Source organism: Mixophyes fleayi, chromosome 2 (assembly GCF_038048845.1).
Source record: "Mixophyes fleayi isolate aMixFle1 chromosome 2, aMixFle1.hap1, whole genome shotgun sequence".
In the NCBI taxonomy this organism is placed as follows: domain Eukaryota; kingdom Metazoa; phylum Chordata; class Amphibia; order Anura; family Limnodynastidae; genus Mixophyes; species Mixophyes fleayi.
In genome coordinates this window covers 118,603,966-118,629,411 of record NC_134403.1, presented here as the reverse complement: position 1 = coordinate 118,629,411, position 25,446 = coordinate 118,603,966, and the positions used below count along the sequence as shown (strand labels likewise).

General features: G+C 40.4%; 1 protein-coding gene across 1 annotated transcript in view; it reads right to left on the bottom strand.

Annotated features, from left to right (window-relative positions):
* SLITRK6 (SLIT and NTRK like family member 6) overlaps positions 1–25,446 on the bottom strand; it is a 125,674-nt gene that overhangs the window by 96,702 nt on the left and 3,526 nt on the right. The gene's annotated exons all lie outside the window — the stretch shown is intronic.

Below are 25,446 nucleotides of genomic sequence, written 5' to 3'. Positions count from 1 at the left end.
TCTCAATTGGTTCTCTGCTACTATAAATGTCTAGGCATGGCATCACTCATGGACTTGTATTAAGTTTAATTGACCTGGGTGTGATTACTGCTCTTTGATATTTGTTGACCTGTCTTTTCATTAGACTTCTGAACAGTTGCTATCTATCTTTAATCTATGCCTCTTTCTGATGCTGCATATGCATAATGTTTTTTTTACTGCTTTGATGTTCAATGTTTTATTGCAATTATCAATATTGTTTGACAGATACTCATATTGACTAGTAGACACAATATACACTTATCAGTAATTAAACCATTGTCAAGTGAATTGAATTACATTTTACAATGAAACCTGTCAAGGGCTGGGATATATTAGGTAGCAAGCGAAGAGACAGTTTTTGAATTAGATGCATTCAAAGCCTGATAAATGGGCAAGCGTAATGATCTGAGCAACTTTGACAAGGGCCAAATTGTGATGGCTAGACGACTGGGTCAGAGCATCTCAAAAATAACAGGTCTTGTGGGGTGTTCCCGGTATGCAGTGGTTAGTACCTACCAAAGTCAACAAAGAAAAGACAACTAGTGAACCGGTGACAGAGTCATGGGTGCCAGAGGCTCATTGATGATCATGGGGAGCGAAGGCTAGCCTGTCTGGTCCAATCCCACAGGAGAGCTACTGTAGTACAAATTGATGAATCCTGTCCATACCCAAAGCTCCTACAGTGGGCAGCAGAGTGGCAGATTTGGGCCATGGAGCAATGGCAGAAGGCAGCCTGATCTGATGAATAACATTTTCTTTTACATCATGTGAACAGTTGGATGCGTGTATGTTTTTTACCTGGTGAAGAGATCACACAAGGATGCACAATGAGAAGATGGTAAGCCGGCTGAGGCAGTGTGATGTTCTGGGCACTGTTCTGCTTGGAAACTTAGGGTCTTAGCAGTATTGCTGTTGACGATCATACATTAAATACGGATGAGGGGTAATCAAAAACAATATTATTCATTTTACTAGTCCTTTAAGCAAAATTTTAAATGATTAATTTATTTTTGATGATTTTAGCCCTAGTTTTTCTGTTCAATTACAGAACAAGACATCTATATCTACAGTATATCCATATCTATAGACTAAAACCTATGTCATAAATAACATACTGCACCATGCTGACTGCTCAGTTGTACACTAAATTCAGAATAGTAAATTGGTAAAATGGATTGTGAAATGATATACTTTATTTTGTCTTGAAAAATCAGTGGTGAACTTTTCTGGGTTACAAACTATAGTAGATATAGTCAGTCAATGATTACTAATTGACACGCTCATTCATTGTCATTTGTGGATTGAGACCAAAGGACTTAAATAAAGCAATTATCTTGTTTCATAATTAAGCCAATTATATTTGCTCGTTGTGTATAACAGCTGTGAGATAGCTATGAGCAACAGTGCTTTAATATTACAGTCCGTTAGTACTAAAGAATGTATCTGAGCACTGTTAAATATAGAAATTCAGATCACATACTTAGAATAAAATGTAATTACATAAATGACCAAGAAACAGAAAGACCATTACAGTTAAAATCAAGTTTCACCCTGTAAAAAACATTTTCAAAGCTTGAGATAATGAATGGACATTACTATTGTACATTGTGGGAAATTTCGATTTGAACATTGTACCAATGCAACTGCTAGATAGGAAGAATGTGAGGGAGTAACAGCATCCTTTTCAATGCAGAAGTCAACACACTGATGTCATTGTTGTCTGGTTAAGTATTGCGTTTCCAAGCAGAATATTCCTTTTTGTTTGAAGTGCAGAACTTTAAAATTATACTAAATAAGAATAAAGAATTAATTTAGAAATTGTCTCAGGACTTTAACAAATACATGATTTTTGTAAATGCTAAATTGATAAATGGTTAAAAAAACGACACACAACTTGTTTAGGATTGCTTCTCAATTATTTTTTTACAATGCAACCCAGCCACTTGGTAATAATCCAAATTAATTTACAATCTCTTTAATAATTGAAAAAAATAGATAAAAGTAAGTTTCAGTGATTTCTAAAATAAATGCAAAACACAATTTGACGCTCATACATAAGAAATTGTCTATTGCTAATTGTTATATAGATATTCTTTCAATTTTTAGCATTAAAAGTAATTACACACAAATGGATATAAATAGAGCAGCTCTGAGTTAGACTTCTGGAATGCTCCCTCACCTGTCTTATTGATGTTAATGTGCCTGAGCATGCCCAAGTGGCCCTACCTACTCACATCAGTTTCTATGTTATTGTGGCATGGCTAGACAGCACATTTAGTGCACTCAGTAACAGGTGCCCAGTTTTCCTGTTTATCCAAACAATTCCTGATCAATCTCTAAATGAATCACCAACTTTATGTGTAGTACTAAGGGTGTGACTATAATCTGAAATAATTGCCTACATTATACACCAGTAACTCCAGCTGAAAATTTTTACTTTAGGCACCGCACACATGATCCCCACATTAAATGTAAACAGAACTATTTACTAAATTTCTCTAACAGCATCAAAGTGACCATATTTATGAATGTTTCTTTTTTTTCTTCACCCAGATTGCAGAGAATAGGACAGACAGAATATTAATTTACAAAAATTGCTGTACATGAAAGCATTGGCAACCAATTGTACTATGTGTGTATTAGAGGAATATCCAGTTGGATGATGACCACAATCTAATAATATGTCTAGTGATTGATTGACTACACTATTTGGGCCCCATAGGATCAGCCTAAGCTGCACAACATAAATACACTAAATGAAGAATAACATGAAAGCTAGTTTTACCCTACAATAATGTTATGACATTTAGAAAATAAGCATCAAAAACACATTACCATTGACAAAGTACATAATGAGTTATGCCCTTTGTGATGATATCAATGACAACCAATATCATATCCATCCTGACCTTATCAATAATGTCATCAGCAACCACCTTAATTAAACATTTCAACCTCCTGAAATAAAACTTAATAAATGATAGAATACTAACCACTGATTCATTATTATGAACTCAGGTTTATATTACAGGCACTTTTATTAAAATGCATGATTAACTGCAGTAGCAACTTTCACTGTGTGGGGAGTTTACTAAAAAGTAATAGCCAAGAGGTGAGCAGCAATAAGCAGCTAGTCCACAGCAATGTTTGTAAATATTTGATGGGGAGCAGTGGTTGCTAAAGAAAACGGCTTTATTGAGCCATAAAAGAAATACCTAAAGCTAGCATTTTATGACATTTATTTGCAAAATAATAAGGAATTAAAAATGGGTTCCAGGTCAATTGACATTTGCCTATAAGAGGGTGGGAGTTTGAAAGCCTACACAATTGATAAGCTGGCTTTCTCAATATTATCCTGTGATATGCCTTAACAGGTAACAGAATGAAAAAGACACTGTGAAAAAGATTCTCTTTTCTATCCAGTACCTGAATGAGATGGTGGAATCTTTCAACAGACCTCACATGACTGTTTTATAGTGTGGCACACGATTTGGAGGCATGGTTATCAAGCACATTTGTGTGTTTCTTATCTAAATTTAAACCTGACCTCTCCACCTATTCCCTCACTTATTATTAGATTAATGTAAGCAGGGCCAATGCTAACATGTCTGGCGCCCCCCTGCAAAAAATAAATTTGCGTCCTCCTCTTTTAGAATGTTTTTGTTCAGTCAATAATGCTTTTCTTCTTTTAATACAAATCAGATAATGAACTTTAATAAAGAGAGTAGTTCAAATAAGGACTTTAAACAGCAAACATTTATTGCTATATGAATAATATAAATAAAGAATATGTATATTTGTAATAAAATTTTATTTTATGGCAAATTAGTTTGATAAGAAGTACAGAAGAGACAAAAAATCCCACCTTCATAACAATTTTGCCCCTTCATCACACTGTGCCCTCCCTTCATCACACTGTGCCACCCTTCATCACACTTTTGCCCCTTCATCACACTGTATCTCTCTTCATAATACTGTGCCCCCCTTCATCACACTTTTGTCCCTTCATTTTCAAACTTTTGCCTCTCCATCAGCACGCTGTGTCCCTCCTTCATCACACTGTGATATCTTTCATCCCACTTTTGCTCCTTCATCAAACTGTGTCCCTTCTCCTTATCACACTGTCCCTATCTTCATCTCACTGTGACACTCTTTATCACACTTTTGCCCCTTCATCACACTTCATAATACTGTGCCCCCCTTCATCACACTTTTGCCCCTTCTTTTTCACACTTTTGCCTCTCCATCAGCACTCTGTGGCCCTCTTTTATCACACTGTGTTCCTCCTTCATCACACTGTGCCCTTCTTTATCACATTGTGCCCTTGCCTTCATCACACTGTGCCATCTTTCATCACACTTTTACCCCTTCATCTAAACTGTGCCCCTTCTCTTTATCACACTGTGCCCCTTCCTTCATCAGACTGTGCCCTTCTTCATCACACTGTGCCCTTGCCTTCATTACACTGTGCCATCTTTCATCACACTTTTGCCCCTTCATCAAACTTTGCCCCTTCCGCTTATCACACTGACATCATCACATATGTGGTCCATGACAGAATTGTGCATGTTAGTGTTGGATCTAATCAGTCAGTCCACCTGTAAGTGTCAGTTTAACAGTTTATGAGTTCATCAGCCAGAGAGAATAAGACACTGCAAGTTCTACGTTTTCAATATTCTCTCCTTTATTATTTACAAATTCACATACTTATAGCCCTCTAGTTATACAAAATCACGTACTTCAGCAAACTACGCCCCTGTCTTAACCACTTGTTGCACATGATTCCTTTACACAAACCTTGCTAAATTCTCACAGGAATTCTCCCAAGGGGGACTGGTGGTGTATCTCCTGTCTGCCATATCCAAGATCATGGGCCCAGCTCCTTGCAAGAAACAAGCTACTAATGAATAACTTATACAAACTAGCTGTATTTAAGCTGTCTTTAAGCTGTTAAAGAACAAAATGGCTGACAGATGGAGTGAGCTCAGCAGAATCACATTTCTCATTGGCAAGAAAGTTTAAATAACACCTAAATTAGCTACCTGTTAACACATCATGACCACCACATTAGTTAATACAACCTCTTCCTTTTTACACCTAAAATTCTGCTTGTTAAGGCTCATGCATGATTTAAATATATTTTTTGTTTTTAAATCTGTTAATTTTCAACAACAACAGGAACATAAAGTGAAAAACAATTGGCATTTGGATATTGGACATTCTAAATAAAAATGGCATTATTGCATATAATTTATATAGCTACAAAAATAGAGTCTATACATGTGCTACTAAATATATTCGTAGAGTAGGGAGCATGTTCCGAAAAAACTTATTGCAATAGTGAAATGCAGTTAACCTTCAAGTAATGCCTGGATCTGAATCTAATCCTGAAATCCAGACTGGGAAAAGTATAATATTGTTGGATTTTTTTGTATAAATGTAGGAAAGGGGAAGGGACCAGGGAAGGGAAAGGTGGTGGTAAGGGAAGACAAGATATATATCCATCTAGGGCGGGGTGATCTGCACCGCTATCGACCCAGGGAGTAAAAGAGACAATACTTTGGGAAAAAGAAAAAAAGAGAAAAATGCTTAAATGTCAAGAAGTGAAGAAGTGGCTCAACTAGTACCAGGTAATGGAGTGTGATAAAATGTGTACCATGAATCCCATGTCTTATGAAAGTTTAAAACCTTATCCTATAAAAGGCTTGTGATGTACTCCATCGACACTATATACCACACCTGAGAGATCACCACCTGGAGACGTGTTTTACAAGTTTGTCCCTATGTTTATCATTGGTTTTCACAGGAGAGCAAAGCAGTATGACCAGGGGGTCGAGGATTATGTCACTGTCCAGGATCTGAGTAAGTAGCCACAAAGTTGAGATGTGAGGGCATTGCCACCAAATATGGTAAACAGTCCCCACTGCTCCGCACTCTCTCCAGCAATGATCGGACGTGTCCGGATAAAGTATGTGCAATCGTGTTGGAACCAGATACCAACGTGTGTAAACTTTGAATGCGTTTTCTCTGATTGAGGTGTTAATTGATACCTTAGATATCCTGAGCCTCAGCTTAGACTAACCATCCTTGTCCAAAGTCTTCTGAGTGTTACTCTCCCATGTTCTCTCAAATGGTTCCAAGGTCTCAGTGGTCGGTAATAACATATCATGGTATATGAGGGACACCAATCCTGGGAAACCTACTCGGTGCATGCAAAATTTCTCGAAGGAGGTAGGTTTCTGCAATTTGGAGGATTTGCATTGGGCCTGGATAAACCCTCCGATTTGAATGTAGGAGAAATGCAAGGAAGACGGGAGGCCCGCTCTTTCACTAAGATCAGAAAATGTGCATGGAGCATATTCCCCCGAGATGTGTTCGAATTGGGTTATACCTGCTCTCTGCCAGGGTGTGATATACGAGATTGAATTCCCTGGAGGGAATGCCGGATGGTGCCAAAGTGGAGTAAGAGGTGAAGGGAATGTAGCGATGTCCGTCTTCTTGCTGTTAAGTTTGTCCCATATGTTTAGCGTGAATTGTATAGTGGGGTGACAGTATAACGAGGCTGGTCTCTGGGTACGTGAATATAAATAAATATCTTATGCCAGTAGGGGAACATAGGAACTACCTTTGTTCTAAATGTTACAAATTTATGTTTAGACATTTTTCAATTGATATATTTTTTATATTTTTATGTGCATACTAATGCACCTCTGCTGTAAAATTTTCCTAGATTGTACAAATACAATTATATTGAAATTAGTGGCTGAGGTACGATTAGCGCAAGGGGTGTGAAACCACAGCAAATCTGATATGACTGACTTTTAACTCAAAATTGCACAGTGAAAGTGCCTGTGAACCGATCCTCATGGCCACCAAGAAGAATGTGCCTTTCCCACAATGCAAATGCTGTCCTCTTGCTTCACAAGCAGAAATATGGGTGCACTATTGCATATCCAGGTGCTTTATAGACCAAATATAATTTTGCATTATGTATGCGTCATTTTGGTTTGTGTAAATTATCTACAGAGAGTGCAGAGAAGTGAACATTGGCAGGGGTCAAGCACTGATAGCTATAGCTCATGTCATGTGTCATAAATTGCATCTACAGATGTTTTCCTCTAGACCGATCCAGGAAAAATGAGTACCAATCGAAATCTTAGCTCCTTTATAGGGCTATATGACATTGGTTGATGCTTGCTGATTTGCTGACTTGCTGTTTATATTCCATGTACTATGATTGGTCTGATACTCCAGTGGGCAATTATTGTTTGGCAATTTTTTGGTGAACCTGGATTAATTAGCAAATCAATTTGAAATTTGGTGAAGATTGGCCGAATTTCAGAATCAGTTGCATTGATTCATCCACCTCTAATTACCACCACATCAGAGGTTGTGTAAAATATGTCCTTTTCTTACTACCAAAACAGATTTAGCTAAAATGACAGCTAAAATAGAAATCCCACTACAAAAGTTCACTCTCCACACTATACATGGAGCACCCTGATCTGCCCATGATCTGCCTACTTCTCTCATTATGAGGAGCATAAATTGTCTCCCCTTAAAATCTATGCCATGTTGTAAACTTAGCTGTGTAACAGGAACAACTGTGCAAACATAAGTGCATGACATAGCAAAAGAAGAAAAACATCTTTGTCCTGCACTTATGCATTTTCAAAATATGGGGATTTGTATATTTAAAACTTGGCAACACTGGATTCTTTCTGAAAAATTGGGACACATTTTGGCAAACTCAATTGGTCAGTCCACTAACAATTAGCAGGCACCCAAGTGATTAACTTATGTAACTTTGGCAACATTTCACTGTGGGAATTTTCTGCAAAATTGCTCCAAATCTTGTCAAAATAGTATATGAGTGGTGTTGTTTTCCTACATTTCTAGCACTGAATTCACCATCCATTACATCAATGCTAACATTTACCAATCATCCCAGTAAGTGACTTCCATACATTTAGTATTATTCCACTGTGGAATTTTTCTTTAAAATTGTGTAAATGTGCCACTTTGCTTGTTACCCACATTTCTTTTCTTCACTACTAGCACAATACATTCCTCATATGTTCAGCCCAGCTAACATTTAGATAAAGCCCATTTACCAACCTGTCTAAATTTGGTGACATTTTGCTACATAATTGCCATTTTGCTAACTTTTATAAATTTATGGAAACATTTTACAGTTAAATATCACTGACTTTAGAAGGTTCTCATTGGTGTGCTTAAAAAAAGTCAGCTTTCCTGGGATATGGGATGAATTGGAAAGAGAATATGCAAGGAGGGTAGGAAAAAATGTGGCTAAAGTACCCTTTTAGCAACACTTTGGTGCAGTTTTGTGGAAAAGGTCCATATTGAATTTAGTCACATTTACAGATATTACTTAATGGAGTATCTGGTATATGTTAGAGATTGTCATGGATTGGGAGAGTTTGCATTTAGTTGTGTAGGAAAATAATGCCATTGATATTACTTACTAATGGCTCCAGGCGAACTGTATGTGGTTACACAGTGAAATTACTAAATTTACAGAAACTAGTAACTGGGGTGTTTGCTGAATATTAGTGATGCTGATATGTATGAGAATGGGGGAATGTGCTGCCATAAGTGTAGGGAAACAATGAAACAATGTGGCCTATATACCACTCTCACTAAAATTTGATGCAATTCTGTTGAAAAATTCCAAAGTGAAATTTGAGGTCTCTCTTAAACATTGGTTATGCTCAGAAATATGGGGAATTACATAATATAATGTTAAAGAAACAGTCTGATTCGTTGAACAACCCTTTAAAATATAGAGTCATGGAAAATCTGCTAGTATGAGTGAGTGAATGCCATTGAGTGAGTAAGAGTGAATGCCATTGACAATGATCTAGAAACTGGCCCCTACATATGTAGGGATTCCGGAATAGTTAATTGAGATAAGTTACATTCCCATAAAAATTCTGTAGTGAAAGTTGTACAAGAACATGTCACCCAGGGCCGGTGCAAGGTTTCTCTGTACCCTATGCAAAGCTTGAGCCAACCTGCAATTCCCACTTCTTAGAATACTGTCCAGGCTTCACTGTTGCCCAGGAGTTAACGCAAGATTTCTAGAGTGGAGGTTCCAAATGTTAGATTTCAGAACAAAGCAAAAAAAAAAAATAGACATCACTCACCTGTTGTATATTGATATGTCCCCCACTGCCCACCCACTTTTCTCACACATGCCCCCTGCCAACCAACTATTCTTACATGCTTACTATTCTTACATTCTTACTATTCCCACTGGCTTTTCTTTCATATGCGCCCCTACCCTAGGCACCCTAGTCGGCTTTATTCACACATGTCCCTCTGCCACCAACTTTTGTCACACATTCCCCCCTCCTGACCAGCTTTTCTCTTAAATGGACACATGCCCACCAACTAATCTCAAACCTGCCTCTCTGCCAAACAGATTTTTTTTAAATGCCCTGTTACCGACAAGATTTTAATAAACAGCTTTATGCTGTATGTATCTCATTTAGAATACCTTTAATTATGTTTTAATGTATTCTACAGATGTAAAATTATTTATACTAATAGATAGCAACAGGAGAAAGCCATATAGTGGGTAAATACTAAAAAGACAAAACGTTGCTCAAACCTGACGTTATTTTAAATTAATAGTATGTAACTTGTGGGGATTTCTGAATATAAGCCCCTCTTCCCTCCATATTCTCCAAACTCCTCTCCCCCCATTCTCTGTAGTCCCCTATGCCCCTGTTTTCTCCAGCCACCACTACCCATGTTGTCTCCAGCTCCATGTCCCTGTCTTTTTCTGTAGACCCTTCTCCCTCTGTTTTCTCTGTATTAATGTAATAATACATTAATACAGAGAAAATACATTAATACACTTCTTGCTTCTTTCTTTTTTCTTCTTTGCTTCCTGGACCCCCTCAGCTCCTCTCCACTAAAAGCATTGCAACATTCATGACTCTTCCAAGCACCAGGCAGATGCAGAAAGGGGACCACTTTTGTTTACACATAAGCACTGCAGCATGGGGAAATAGCGGGCAGGCGATGGCAGCAATTGCACGTCCCTTGCCACCTGCTAACTAACAATGTCTTATTCAGAGACATTGTTAGTGCATGTACCTGGCCACAGTGCTACCCCCGAGAGCCCAGCACCCTAGCACCCAAACCTTTTACCAATTGGAAAGTGAGTGTACTGTGTCCTTCATGCATCAAGTTCAGCTAACTATTAAACCACTGTCAATTTAAAATGGTCTGAATGATGCACTCAAAGACATTTATGTGTGATGTGCATAAGAAAGGGACAGTTAACTGGAGGAAATATTGTTTAAAAGAGCAGTAGATATTAGTGAAGCAATAAGGATGCTTGTAGATACACAGTACAATCACAGACCAGAGGTCAAGTAGAAATTGTTAAACCAACTTCATCAAGTATGGCCAGGACAGGACAATGGCCACATTATGTGAAAGACTGGAATTTATTACTAGTGTGAAAAAGGTTTTCGTAACCTCTCAAATTGCTATGACTTGTGTATTGCATTAAATAACCAAAAAGGTTTAGCTGACTTCAATCAAATTTGTTGTACTCTGAACAATGTTGATAAAATTTGTAGGAATACAGATATTCACAGTGGCTTCTTCTAAAATACTGCTTGTTTCATTTTCAATTATGTCCTACATTAAATTAGCTATGCAAAAAAATGAGGATCTTTGGGAGTGTATTGATTACATGTCTCAATATCATGCAATTTAATGCTTTTATTAGATTGGTAGACATGTGCCTTAGGTAACCTTTTCCATATAAAGTGTATCAGGAAGGTGCAAAATCCATTCCCAATGAATGTATAGGCCGACCACCATACAGGATGAAAAAAAAAAAAATGGGAAGAAGATGGCTTTGCGTTCCCTTTGTAATCCCTTGAGTCTCATTTACATTTATCTTCTAGCAAAATGAAATCCCATTTCTGCATGTGATCACAACCCCAGGCACATCAAGCATGCTTTCAGCAAATAACACCCAATGCATCCAGCAACTCCTATCACAAGATGCAACACTTTGCATACCTACAGGCACAGTCATCATGCTCTGCTTATCCATGCACTTGCCCATAAAATAAGCAACAGAGTTATTGGTACATGATATCACAAAATGGTATTTACACACTTGGGGGTAAATGTATCAAAGTCCGTTTTTTTCATCTCGCGGGAGATCGGCGATTTTTCAGCTAAGATTTAAAGCGGCGATGGCTTGTAAAGGCAAACTTGCCTTCCGCCCCTCCACCAGAATGGCACCTTGGTTCCAATGCCCGTTATCTCCCATGGAGCCCATGGAACTGGGACATTCTCGCCTAACTCCGGAGGAACAAGAGCGCAGACTGAAAGACAAGCTTTGCAGCTATTGTGCTGATCCAGGTCATCTGCTAAATTCGTGCCCCAAGAGGCCCGGGAACGCAAAACCCTAACCGGCTCCAGGGAGGTCAGGCATGGGCCTTCCGAATCCTCTCCTATTTGTTATGGCTCTAAAACCTGTTCCTTTCCCGTGTCCATCCTGGTCTCCGGGAATTCATTCACTACTACTGCATTAGTGAATTCCGGGGCAGCAGGCAACTTCATATCTCAGTCCCTGGTTTCTCGGTGCGCCTTACCCGTTATTCCTCTGGAGAGGGCCATTGTCGTTACGGCCATTGATGGTTCACGAATACCTAGGGGGATTATTACTGAACGCACTCCCCTGCTCAGCCTTCAAGTAGGAGCTCTACATCTGGAACAAATCTCCGTTGGTCCTACCTGTTGCTACCAGTCCGCTCATCCTGGGGTTTACCTTGGCTTCAACTTCACTCCCCGCAAATAGATTGGTGCTCGCCACAAATTCTCGTTTGGAGTTCCGCATGCCATCAGAGATATCTTCCTCGTATTCTCCCTGTCAAAGTGGTTACCCCTCTCCAACAAGGTCTCCCTCCTCAGTATGCTTCCTATGCTGATGTATTTGATAAGGCTCACTCTAAACACCGTCCTCCTCATCAACCTTGGGATTGTCCGGTGGTTCTACAACCTGGTAAGGTACCACCCAAGGGTCGGGTATACCCACTTTCTCTGCTTGAGACCCAGGCAATGTCGGATCACATCAAAGAGAACCTCCACCGCGGATTCATCAGGCCCTCTACCTCTCCAGCCGGAGCAGGCTTCTTCTTCATCAAGAAGGACAGTACCTTACTACCGTGTATCGACTATCGAGGCCTTAACGCCCTTACAGTCAAAAAACGCTATCCTATACCTCTTATCACAGAACTCTTTGAACGCATCAGGGGCGCACAGATTTTTACCAAGTTAGACCTCCGCGGGGCCTACAACCTGAATGGAAAACAACGCTTAACACCCAGGATGGTCACTACGAATACCTCGTTATGCCATTTGGATTGTGTAATGCCCCGGCCGTCTTCCAGAGCTTTGTGAACGAGATCTTCCGGGATCTCCTCTATGTTTGTGTGGTTGTCTATCTGGACGACATTTTGATATTATCTCAAAACCTCCTTTCTCATCGGAGACATGTGGCCGAAGTTCTTCTCAGACTCAGACAGAATCAACTATTCTGTAAATTGGAGAAATGCTCCTTTGAACTTCCACAAATTTCCTTCTTGGGCTACCTGGTTTCTGGATCCGGTCTCGAAATGGACCCTGAGAAAGTACGAGCTGTCTTACAATGGCCACTCCCCACGAGCCTTAAAGCTATCCAACGCTTTTTGGGCTTTGCCAACTATTATCGGCGCTTCATCCAAGGTTTCTCCACCATTGTTGCTCCCATAACTGCCCTCACCCGCAAAGGGGCCAATACCAAATCCTGGCCTCCAGGAGCCTTTACGGGAATTCCAGTTTCTAAAGAACGCTTTCTCCTCTGCTCAGGTGCTTCAGCAGCCTGACACGTCTCGCCCTTTCTTTTCTCAAAGTCGATGCTTCCAACATCGGTATAGGGGCCATCCTGTCCCAGAAATCTGTACAAAACAAACTCCATCCCTGTGCCTTCTATTCTAGGCGCCTCCTGCCAGCCGAGAGGAATTATACCATCGGAGATAAGGAGCTATTGGCTATTAAGGTGGCTTTGGAGGAGTGGCGATACCTTCTAGAGGGAGCCCTGTATCCAGTTACTATCTATTCCGTCCATAAGAATTTACATTCTGTTCAATGTATGAACTCCCAGCAGGCCCGTTGGTCACTGTTTTTCTCCCGCTTTGAGCTCATTATCACCTTTAAACCTGCCACAAGAAAGCTGATGCCTTATCTCAGGCCTTCATTCCTACCTCTGACTCAGAAGAGCCCATTAAACGCCCTCTCTTGGACCCTAAATGTATTGCAGTTGTCTGCTTCTACTCCCTGTACTCCACCTATGGGTAAGACTTTTGTTGCTCCCGCTCTCCGAAAGAGGATCCTCTCATGGTTTCACGCTTCTCGTTTCTCTGGACATGTTGGAGCCCGGAAGACCCTGGAGATCATATCCAGAAACTACTGGTGTCCTACTGTTCGAAATGATGTAAAGGACTTTGTAGCCGCCTGCAGTACATGCGCCCAATCCAAACCCTCCCATCAGGCCCGGCGGGTCCTCTCCAGCTACTACCTATTCCTTCTTGGCCTTGGTCCCACATTAGCATGGACTTTATTACGGACCTCCCTCCCAGCAAGAGATTTAACACTATCTGGGTCATCGTAGATAGGTTTTCCAAGATGGCTCATTTCGTACCTCTGGTGGGTCTGCCTTCCTCTCCTGTTCTAGCCAACCATTTTATCAAGGAGATTTTCTGACTTCATGGATGTCCTTCCGAGATTGTGTCAGACAGAGGAGTACAGTTTGTTTTCAAGTTCTGGTGGGTTCTATGTAAAGTCTTGGGTATCTGCTTATGTCTGTCATCTTCTTATCTAATGGACAGACCGAGAGGGTCAACCAAGATCTTGAGACCTTTTTGAGGATCTTTTCTTCAGCTAACCAGGATGACTGAGTGGACCTCCTACCTTGGGCAGAATTTGCGCATAACAATGCATACCATGAGTCCACTTCCTCTACTCCTTTTTCCACTAGTATTTGGAATTCACCCACTCCTCCCTGAACTTTCGTCCCTCCCTCCCAACCAGGTTCCCGCTGTGGATTTCGTATGTCAAAGATTCTCTTCCATCTGGACTCAAGTCTGGTCCGCCCTCAGGAGAACGTCTTCCAGATTCAAGTTTTTTGCTGACAAGCTGAGGCGGGCAGTTCCCGCTTTCAAGGTCGGGGATCGAGTCTGGCTTTCTACGAAGAACATACGCCTCAAAATTCCGTGCATGAAGTTCGCACCCCATTATATAGGTCCTTATAAGATCCTGTGAATCCTAAATCCAGTCTGCTTTAAATTACAGTTACCCCAGAGTCTTCGTATCTCCAACTCCTTTCATGCCTCCCTGTTGAAACCTCTTATCATCAACCGTTTCTCCACTTCCTCTTCTACGTCTTCAACTGTTCAACTCCAACAGGATGAGGACTTCGAGATAACTCACATTTTGTACTCGAAAATTTCCAAAGGTGGCATTTGGTATCTGGTCCATTGGAAAGGATTTGGACCCGAAGAGCACTTCTGGATCCGTGCGGCCGATATCAACGCTCCGGGTCTTCTGAGGAAATTCCATTCTAAGTTTCCCGGTAAACCTGGTCCCAAGTGTCCGGTATCCACCCTAAAAGGAGGGGTACTGTCATACGCCGGGGACCCACTAGTCGAGACCCGGCTCACCTTACCCCTCCGGCGCTCCGATTTCCACTTGCGGCCGCCATCTTGGAGAGGTCTGCGCATGCGCAGACCTGATTTCTGTATTAAAGCCTTTCTTAGCCTCCTATTGGTTGAGGGAATTCCCTCCACTATTTAAACCTGCCACTTCCTCTCCTCTGAGCCTGTTCTTAGGTTCAGTTTGGGTTCTCCTAGTGGATGTCTCCTCCAGTTTGAGCATCCCGCAATCCGCAGACCACTCCAGGCTTAACAGCTCTCTGCTATCCCAGCGGTCATTCTGCAATCCGCAGACCACTCCTGGCTTAACAGCTCTCTGCTATCCCAGCGGTCATCCTGCAATCCGCAGACCACTCCAGGCTTCACAGCTCTCCGCTATCCCAGCGGTCATCCCTGCAGTCTGCAGACCATTCCAGGATTCACAGCTCTCCGCTATCCCAGCGGTCACCCCTGCATTCCACAGATCATTCCAGGCTTCACAGCTCTCCGCTATCACAGCGGTCATCCTGCAATCCGCAGACCACTCCAGGTTTCACAGCTCTCTGCTCTCCCAGCGGTCATCCTGCATTCCGCAGACCACTCCTGGCTTAACAGCTCTCCGCTATCCCAGCAGTCATCCTGCAATCCGCAGACCACTCCAGGCTTCACAGCTCTCCGCTATCCCAGCGCTCATCCCTGCAGTCCGCAGACCATTCCAGGCTTCACAGCTCTCTGCTATCCCAGCGGTCACCCCTGCAGTCCACAGACCATTCCAGGCTTCACAGCTTTCCCCTATCCCAGCGGTCATCCCTGCAAACCCACAGACCATCACAGCTCCACGCTGCTCCGCTATTCCTACGGTCATTCCTGGAGCCCACAGATCTCTAACTCACTGAACTCTGTGGATCCTGCCCCACTCTCAGAGGGCCGCAACCTGCATGGCAGTTGCTGCGAAGTCCATACCACCTTGCGGGGGTTCTTGGTGAAGGCCAGCCGCTGCGTTAGTCTCCGCGCCTCTGGTGAGTGTTAGTATTGGCAGGTCAGGGGTCTGTATCCCAGCTAACCTTGACAAAAACATTAAGTTGTAATTCAGTTAGTTTAGGAATTTTAGCAGACTTTAAAAGGGAGTGGTGAAGACATAAATCTTCTATATCTACCCTATATAATATTTTATAGTATACTTTAAATTGGTGAACAATCTCAGAGGATGACATATATCTATGACCTGAAGTCGGGTCTCTAATTGCCTCCACATATTGTTTTTTCCATTGAGCTTTGGTCATGATTGTTAACACCCCCCTGCTTTGTTGCCCCACCTATAGTATCTATTCCTAGAATAATCCAATCTAGACTTTGCATTAGATGTCAATAAGTCTTCCAAAAGCTGATTTTCTTCATTTAAAACTCAAAGGAAGAAGATGACGAGGACTCTATATAAGCTTCAAATGCAGTTTTTAGAGCTCCGTTCAAAAGATCATATTTAATTTGATATTCTATTTCCTGCTTTGTCATGTACACAATGATGTGGTCCCTTAGTACAAACTTAGAGGTCTCCCAAAACAGTACTGTATCTTCCCAGTGATCTAAATTGTCATCTACAAATTGCAGCCATTTCTGAAAAAGATATTTTCTAAAATCATCTGATTGTGCCAGATATGCAGGAAACCTCCAAGGCCGACGAATGGCCACATCAGAGCGCACCCTCAAATTTATCCATATCGGGACATGATTCGAGATTAAAATACTCCCAATTTGAGAATAACTTACTCTAGAAAGTAACAAGTTTAAAACCATCAGATAATCAATACGTGAAAAGGTATGATGAACTCCTGACTGGAAGGTATAAGTTCTTTCATTGGGGTTATAATCTTTCCATGGATCAACAAAAGCCCATGACTATCTTTAAAATATTGAATATTATCCCACCCAGAGCTAACATAAGAGGCAGGAATAGCTGATTTATCTAACTGTGGATTATCTACCTTATTGAAATCACCTCCCACAATAACATTTGGAAGGTCTCTTTGAAGTAAAAATTCCCAACAATGTAGCATAAAAGCCTTGCTTAGGCATATTTGTAGCATACATTTTCAACAATGTAAAATGTTCATCATTAATTAACAAATGCAAAAGAATATATCTACCATCAGTATCAATTAACTTATCCTCAATAGTATAACACAGTCTTTTATTCAAAAGTATCCCAACTCCTCGCTTTTTAGTTTTATAAGGGGCATAAATACAGTCTTGAATCCATGAATACTTTAAAATCATCCCCGAGTACAATTACAATGTGTCTCTTGAATGAATAAAATATCCAGTGACAGAGTCTTCAAATGACTTATAACCATTTTCCGCTTAGGCGGTGAATTCAATTCTCCTACATTCCAGGAGATAATATTAAATTTAGACTCCAGCATTCTTGAAACTCAATTTAAATCATATTATTTTCCAATTATCCTATCCCCACCCTCGGGCAAAATGAAACAATCAGGAATTTGCTATACACCTCTCCCGCCCTGTCCCAGCAAGCAGGATGAGAACAAATTGTAATTTCTTTATATCTATGACTGCACTTGGATTGCCAAAAGCTAATAATCAATATCCAAATAAAAGTTGTGGACTATAAATACAAAACTTCTCCCTTTTCCAATTTTCCACCTGACCTGACTTCTTGCACCTGACTTTAAGTACCAGGGGCATAGAGAAAAAAACAACAATCACAAATAACAAAACAGAAAACAAAACAAACAAAATATCATCATTGGACATCCTATTCATTTAAATGATCTCATGTGCATAGTGTCTTAGAGATTCATCTGATTTCCAAAATCCCTCGCCTTAACCAGATCCTCAAAAAAATAATTTTGCCCCTTATTAGTAATTCGTAATTTAGCAGGATATAATAAAGCAAATTGCACCTGATTCTTCCCAAAAAAATTACATATTGAAGTAAATTCTCTTTGTTTTTGTGAGATAATAGTAGGCAAATCCTGAAATATCAGAATCCTTGATCCCTTCACTGTCAAAGATTCGATCCAACGGAAAGAGCGTAAAATCATTTCCTTCTCTCTGAAGCTAAGGAACTTGGCAATGACTGGTCTAGGACGACTATCTATATTTCCATGTTCTGGACCCATTCTATGAGCCCTCTCTATTGTAACACTCTTAACATCAGATGAAACGCTTAAAGCTTCAATTAACTCAATTTCCAAAAATTTCAACAGATCAGTTTGTTTTACCATTTCAGGAATACCAATGAAATGGAGATTACTACGTCTAGAACGATTTTCAAGATCATTTATTTTATCTATAAGCATTTTAATTGTTTTACTTTGGGAGGAAGTTTCCACCTGTAAGGCCTCATTAGAGTCCTCAATATCACTAACTCTAGTCTCCAAAGAATTAATACGTCTGGCATTTGATTCAATTTGTGCCACAGTCATAGCAGCAGTAGCAGGTATGCCATCCACTTTCTGATCGATCAATGGCATTAATATAAGTGACACTTTTTTAGCCACCTCTGCAAATGTAGGAGAAATCAGAGAATCAGAGTTAGCTGTAGCTGTAGATATACTATCTTCTGAAGGAGGTATAGGGAATTTCAATGTAGGGAAGAGAGAACTTTGGGTATTCTGGGATCGACCCTCAGAATGCTTAGATCTTCCACTTTTCACCCCAGGATTCTTCCCCCCAGGATTCCTCCCCATATATCAAATATCAATCAAGTGACCCAAAAGAGTAAATTCACAAAGACACGTCTCTTCCAATGCTAGTTGATAATTGAAGTAGTTAAAGTGGTTAAAAATCTCCATATATCAGTATATATCAACATGCAAAAAAAAAAAAGGAAAAAACAAGAAGAACAAAAAAAAATACAATAATTATAGCATAGGAGTATAGAAGTACTAATACATAGATACCAGTTGGGATCAGTTTAAAGTGTTGGAGTATTGAAACATTAATACCATTAATACCACTAATACCAATAAAGTCCAGTAAGTCACATGCAAAACCAGTCTAAATATCAAACATCAGTGCAAGCGTAGACATAGGCATAAGCAGAATAAGCAGCATAAACAACTATATAACAGATATAACAGATAGCGGCTCCAACCGAGGCCATACTTTACATATCCAAGCATATGAGAGCAAGCATTCTCTTCAGCTCTCTCCTCTGGTGATCTGTGATCTTTAAACTGCAGGCTGCAGACTGTATCCGTAATTTTCAATCTAAATTTTCAAATATAAGTGAAGAATTAATTAGTCCCAATATACAAATATAGAATTAGTATAAGTATAAGTCAATCCAATCATTCAGTTAGCCATAGGTTCATCATCAAGGTTTTTTTTTATGCTTTTATAAATCTTTTAGAGACTTTTATAGACTTGTATAGGTTTTCCAGTTCTCATCTCTCTCTAACACCTCTACAAGTTGCAAGCCCCAACTGAAAAACAGGAACAGAACAGAATTTTGGTTTGGTTGTGGCTTTCTTTTCCTTCTTTCCCTTTTTCTTTTCTTTTTCTCCACTCTCTCCACTATCTTTCCTTTTTTTTTTCCACTTCTTTTCTTTTTCTTTTCTCTCCTTTTTTTCGCCCCTTCTTCAAATGGATATATATTGGTCCAATGCTATTTGGTACACTAAGCAATCACAATGCCGTGTTGTGCTTCACTATACTTTAATATGCTTTAATATGCTTTAATACGTTTTTAAAAGTCCAAGTCCACGTCTCTGACCAACACTCACTTGCTTTGAGCTAGACTCCGGACAAACCAACATCAGGGAGCTGGCAAGACATCTTCACTTGCCTTATCTGTCTTTATCCCAGCAACCACTATTGTCCTTCCAGCACAAGTGCACACTGCTGCCACAGGAATTGGCTACACCAACCCTGGATATACTGTTCAGGCAGGTTCTAAGTAGAGTATAACTCGGCACTGCACACGGCTCTCAGCACTGCTCCATTCCTGCTCCCGGCTCACAGTCTCACCGCTGACAGTCGGCTACAATTAGCTGCAACATTCATGAATCTCCTGTACTGTCAGCAGAGTCACCCTCGAGATTCCTCTCTTCAGTCCGTAGAGAAACAAACAGCCTGGCACCCTGGGAGACTGTTCGTCACAAGCTTCTCCAGGAGCTTGTAAAAAAGCGCCCATCAACAGGACACCTACCCACAGAGCGGTAACGAGGCCGGTGCGGGCGGTGCCGCTGCCCCGGGAGCAGTCCCAAGGGGGCGCAATGGCCGCCTGCACCGGCCTCTGTGTGAGGAGTGGAAAAAAAATTAAACAGACCTCAGATTCAGACTGCCGGCCGCCCGGCGCATCCAAAATGGCGGCCGGCACCCGACTCCACCCCCTTCTGAACTCTGCCCTCTGCCTCAGCGTCTGATGTCATGACGTTGCTAGGCAGCAGAGGAGCAGAGAAGCAGAGAGGAGCCAGGCAGCGACGGCTGGTCAGGTATAAAGAAGGTAAGCTTCAAAGCAGGGGAAGGGGCATGTGTGTTGTTATTATGGAGGGAGGGAGGATGTAAGCTGCTATTATGGAAGGAAGGAGGGAGGGGGATGTAAGCTGCCATTATGGAAGGAGGGAGGGGGGGATGTAAGCTGCCATTATGGAAGGAGGGAGGGGGGGATGTAAGCTGCCATTATGGAAGGAGGGGGGATGTAAGCTGCCATTATGGAAGGAGGGAGGGGGGGGGATGTAAGCTGCCATTATGGAAGGAGGGGGGGATGTAAGCTGCCATTATGGAAGGAGGGAGGGAGGGGGGGATTTAAGCTGCCATTATGGAAGGAGGGAGGGGGGATGTAAGCTGCCATTATGGAAGGAGGGAGGGGGGGATGTAAGCTGATATTATGGAGGGGGGATGCTGCTATGCTTTATGAGGGAAGGGGGAGTATGCTGCCATAATGTGTGAGGGGAGGGGGGATGTATTAATATAATGTGTGATATGAGGGTAGGGAGGTTGGGTGTCTCAGTACATGGGTGGGAGGTAGGCTATTAATTTAATGGTGACGTTTAGGTGGGGGCTAATTATTTAATGGGTACTATTTTATTTGTGGGGTGCTGGTGGGTCAATTTAATTTATTGATGGGGCTTTTTAATTTAATGGTGGGTCTATTAATTTCAGGTGAGATTTATCTGTATCGCAGTCACAAGAATGCTCTCTGTATTGTGTGGCGGTTATAGGCATGCTCTCTGTATAGTATGGAGGTCACAGGAATGTTCTCTGTATAGTATGGAGGTCACAGGAATGCTCTCTGTATAGTATGGAGGTCACAGGAATGCTCTCTGTATAGTATGGCGGTCACAGGAATGCTCTCTGTATTGTATGGCGGACACTAGGAGGCTCTTTATATTGTATGTGTGTGTGTATATATATATATATTTATTATATAATTATTAATTTTGTGTGATGGTGATAAGGGGGCACAATGTGATAAAGATGGCTCCATGGCACGGTGTGATAAAGGAGAAACTGTGATGGAGAGCACAGTGGGATGAAGGGGCAGTGTGATACAGATGGTACCGTTACATTTATGTTTTAATTTGTTTCAGTGAGTTTTATTTCAATAACCAATTCATTTTTGTTATACAGCTAGCATGTGATAGCTGCATTTAAAGTACTTTGATTCTATGGAGGCTTATTACATAAAGATCCTTACAAAGCCAGACCGAGATGAATGGGGAAGGAGGGGGTTTCAGTGCGGTCTAGAACTTGTGAAGCGCTAGCCACGCCCACACAGTAGGTTGACCACGCCCACTCGACGATTGACACTCCCACTTAGATGGGGGGCGCCAGTTCCCTGTCTCGCCCAGGGCACTAAAATGGCTAGTTACAGCACTGCCTACCCAGAAGTCAAAGGTCTTTCTATTTTTTTAAACCACACATTTGTTTATTTTTGATCGTTTTATATAATTTTCAAGCAAAATTTACATTTTTTTAAGATGATTTAAAACAGAATAGTCACACCTGCTCAAGTTATTTGTTTTAGGTCATATTAACCTATTTGCAGAATAGTATGTGCATTTTAAACCTGACATTCTGGTGGAAAAAAATCACAAATTCAGTAGTACAAAATCAAGGAGTAAAGTCAATCGCTTTCATAAATGGTGTTTTCCTGTGTATGGTCAGGCTGCAGGATTACCGTTTTTTGTTGTTTTGTTTTTGTTTTCTTTAGACAAACTATTTACCCAAACAAAAACATAAATAAACATACTTTATTTTATATTTAATACAGAAAAAAAACAGCAAAATGATCTATCTACAGACAACACTATAACTATTTTTAATGTTTTTTTATAAAAACAATAGCATATTATGCAGTGCTGTACATTAAGGGGATCATAATACAAACAAACTATGCCCAATGAACCAGAAGGTAAAGATGGCCCTGCCCAAAAGTTGTGGCGTACAATTGAAACATAAGGTAGCAGAATCACAATTGTAGATGGTGGTGGGTGAAGTGAGTGTGGCTACTGTAAGGCAAAAGATTTAAGAGCCAAAAATATTAAAGCAGCTATTGGTGATTGGTATTTCTGTGCAGCTGCTGGTGGTGCGCTATGATTGAATTATGAGGAGACAGTGGAAGATAGAAACACAAAAGATTAATTAGTCATTGTAGAAATCTTAAGACAGTCTGCTGCTGGCAACCATGACTATCCTTCACCATTTACATTAAATGAATATATTACCATTTTCTTTTTCTGTAAATGACTTTCATATTTGTGCTCAAGTTCTCTTGTGGTTACCTGTCAGCTCGGAGTAGAATGGTACCCTGTATTTTTCTTGGCATCATGCTCAATCCTTAACACAGAATCCTGGACACTTCTTCCTCATATTCACAAGCTGTGGCCACCTAGGAGACAACAGAGTTATTCAAATGTGGAACAGAGATGGCATCAGCAACTGCAGTTGAGTTCACTGGGCCCAGGAACTGAACTTATATGGCATTCCAGATAAAAAAATACTGTCCTTGGTGAGGGCACTCTTTGCCAATACTTTGTATTGGCAAAGAGCCAATCACAATCACAGCCTTCACAAATATTTATATGTTTTATGTTTGTGAGAAGAGGATTTTTTGGAAGGTTGGGCATAGTGCTGATTTAAAGTGCAGCACTCTCTAACTAGTGTCTTCGAGCCACAATAACTATCATAATATCTTACTAATATTTTATGATCACCCATTCCAATTTGAAAGTAAAGATATCCATGAAAATCATGTACATGCTTCTATGAATGTGAGCACAATAGTGAGTATGTCAGTAAGATAAGCATTCAGTTTTTGTTAATGATGAATACTATGTTAAGAGGAGGTTCAACATAAAATTTTTGGATAAATGTTTATAAGATTTCTAAATTTTCAGGTGGTAGAGCCAAATAATTTTCTTTCTGACTAGGAACACGGGACTGAGTTTAAAGTCGAGTAATAAATTAATTTAAATTAGATGTTCATATAAGCAAGCAAAAGATATAATTTTTTTCTGTAAAACATTACCAATATGCAGTTGCCATGGAGAAATATCCAGTTCATAGCATTAGGAGAGTTGGGGAAACCTTGCAAAATGAACATTATTATATAGTATTTTCTAAAGGTAATGGATTAAATAGTAGCATTACAACAGTAGCTACTATTGTAGCAATAGTAGCATTGTAGAACCTTTAATCATTTAAATACTGTATCTAGGAAATGATGGTTACAATGATGTCAGTTATGTTATACTTACATTTAAATGTATGTCCAGAGCAGCCTTAATGCAGTTTGTCATGAAATAAATGTATTATGAGTTCTTCAAGATCCATCAGCACATGTTCACTATTCAATACTAGACCTCTAGACCATTTAACTTTACTGGATTTGACTGTGTTTTTATACCACTGAGTACATATATATTGAACTTGTTTCTAAATAGGTCAAGCAATACATTAATATGTATAAAGTGTTATGTGTGTACATTCTGTTGTTAGGAAATTCCTTTTCATTCGTTATGTAAGTGTTGTGTCTGAAATATTTAACTATCCACTAGTGGTATTGTTGGTCATGGAGGGATTTTCTTTGTTATGTGTGCATATAAGTAATCACAGAACAGCATGATAATCTTTTTAAAATAAGACTAAGCTAACTGGGAAATGCACATACAAAGAAATTCACTTATGCTAATGCATCTTACAAGAACTGAACCACATGAAACTATACTCTAAATAAAATGTGAATGCTACTTATTTTATACACATGAATGCATACATTGCAGAACAGCAAGTGCATTATTGAAAAAACAGAATTGTATTTAATAAAATATATCAAAGTTCAAAACTCCAATCAGTTTTGTAATTTTTATTTATGACAGATAGACATTTAGATTTTTTATACAATTCTGAGTTTATTCACATTTCAATTATTCTAAAATTATTATCTTAAACAGAAGTCTGTTATAGAGTTGTTTGTGCATAAAACAGATTAGCCAAACTTGATTTTGTATAGATTTGAAAATATGAAATATATGAATTATATTGCCCATATGCTCAAACTATAAGTTGCTAATGTAAACATAGCAACAACCTCTTAAACAAGATGCTGAACCTGGATTCTCATATAACTGAATAAAAATCTATGAAGTTGGATTATCCATCTACCTATCTTCTGCTACTGCTACTGCTGCTGCTGATGATGCTGCTTCTACTGCTACTGCTACTGTTACTACTCAGAGTCATAACTAGACTTTTTAGTACCCTGGGTGTAACAGTACACTGGCGCCCCCATCTGGCTTTGAGTGATATGTTGCTGTCACCTTTATATATTTATTTATTATTGTCATGCTCCGGTCCCGCATACGGGCACCTGTCTCTTTACCTGCCTCTCACAGACCATAAAACCGGCATATCCTGGCATCAGGCTCACACCTTAGGTCACCCTGCAGTCAGTTTGGCGCAGGTGCAGAGTCTGTCCTCCTTCGAGACCTCCTCTCTTCCCTCATTGGCTATGGAATTATGGAGCACTATTTAAACCTCCTATGTTCACCTGTCTGATGTCTGTTCTTCAAGCTCACTTCCTGCAGCCTGTGATTCTGGTTCCTGTCTTCCTTTTGGTTTGCGTTTGTTTCTGACAGTCTGCTCTCAGCTCGTGACTGGGATTGAACTACTGCTGTTCCAAGTATCTCTGGTACCATCTCCTGAGTACTACATTGTGTCAGCTTTGGTTCTTTCACCGCTACCTCTCAGAGCTGCTACTGTTCCTGTGACTCCTCAGCTGTTGTCCTGAGTTACCCCCGTTACTTTAGTCTGCTCTTAGCTCGTGGCCTGTATTGAACTACCGCTGTTCCAAGTATCTTTGTTACCACCTCCTGAGTACTACATCGTGTCAGCATTGGTTATCTCTCTACTGCCTCTCAGAGTTACCACTGTTTCTGTGACTCCTCAGCTGTTGTCCAGAGTTACCACCGCTACATCAGCTTGCTCTCATCTCCGTGGCCGGCATTGTATTACCATTGTTCCAGTGTCTCTACCACTTACCTTCTGGGGTCAGTGTCTGCCTCCTAGCATCTCCTGGCTCCTCCACACTACTCTGCTGTCCACTAACTCGCGGGGCCGCGACCGGCATGTTCGGTGTCACTAAGACCATACTTCCTTGCGGGGTTTCCTGGTGAATATCACCTACCTGTTAGACTCCGTGCCCGTGAGTGGGCATTGCCATGTCCAGCAGAAT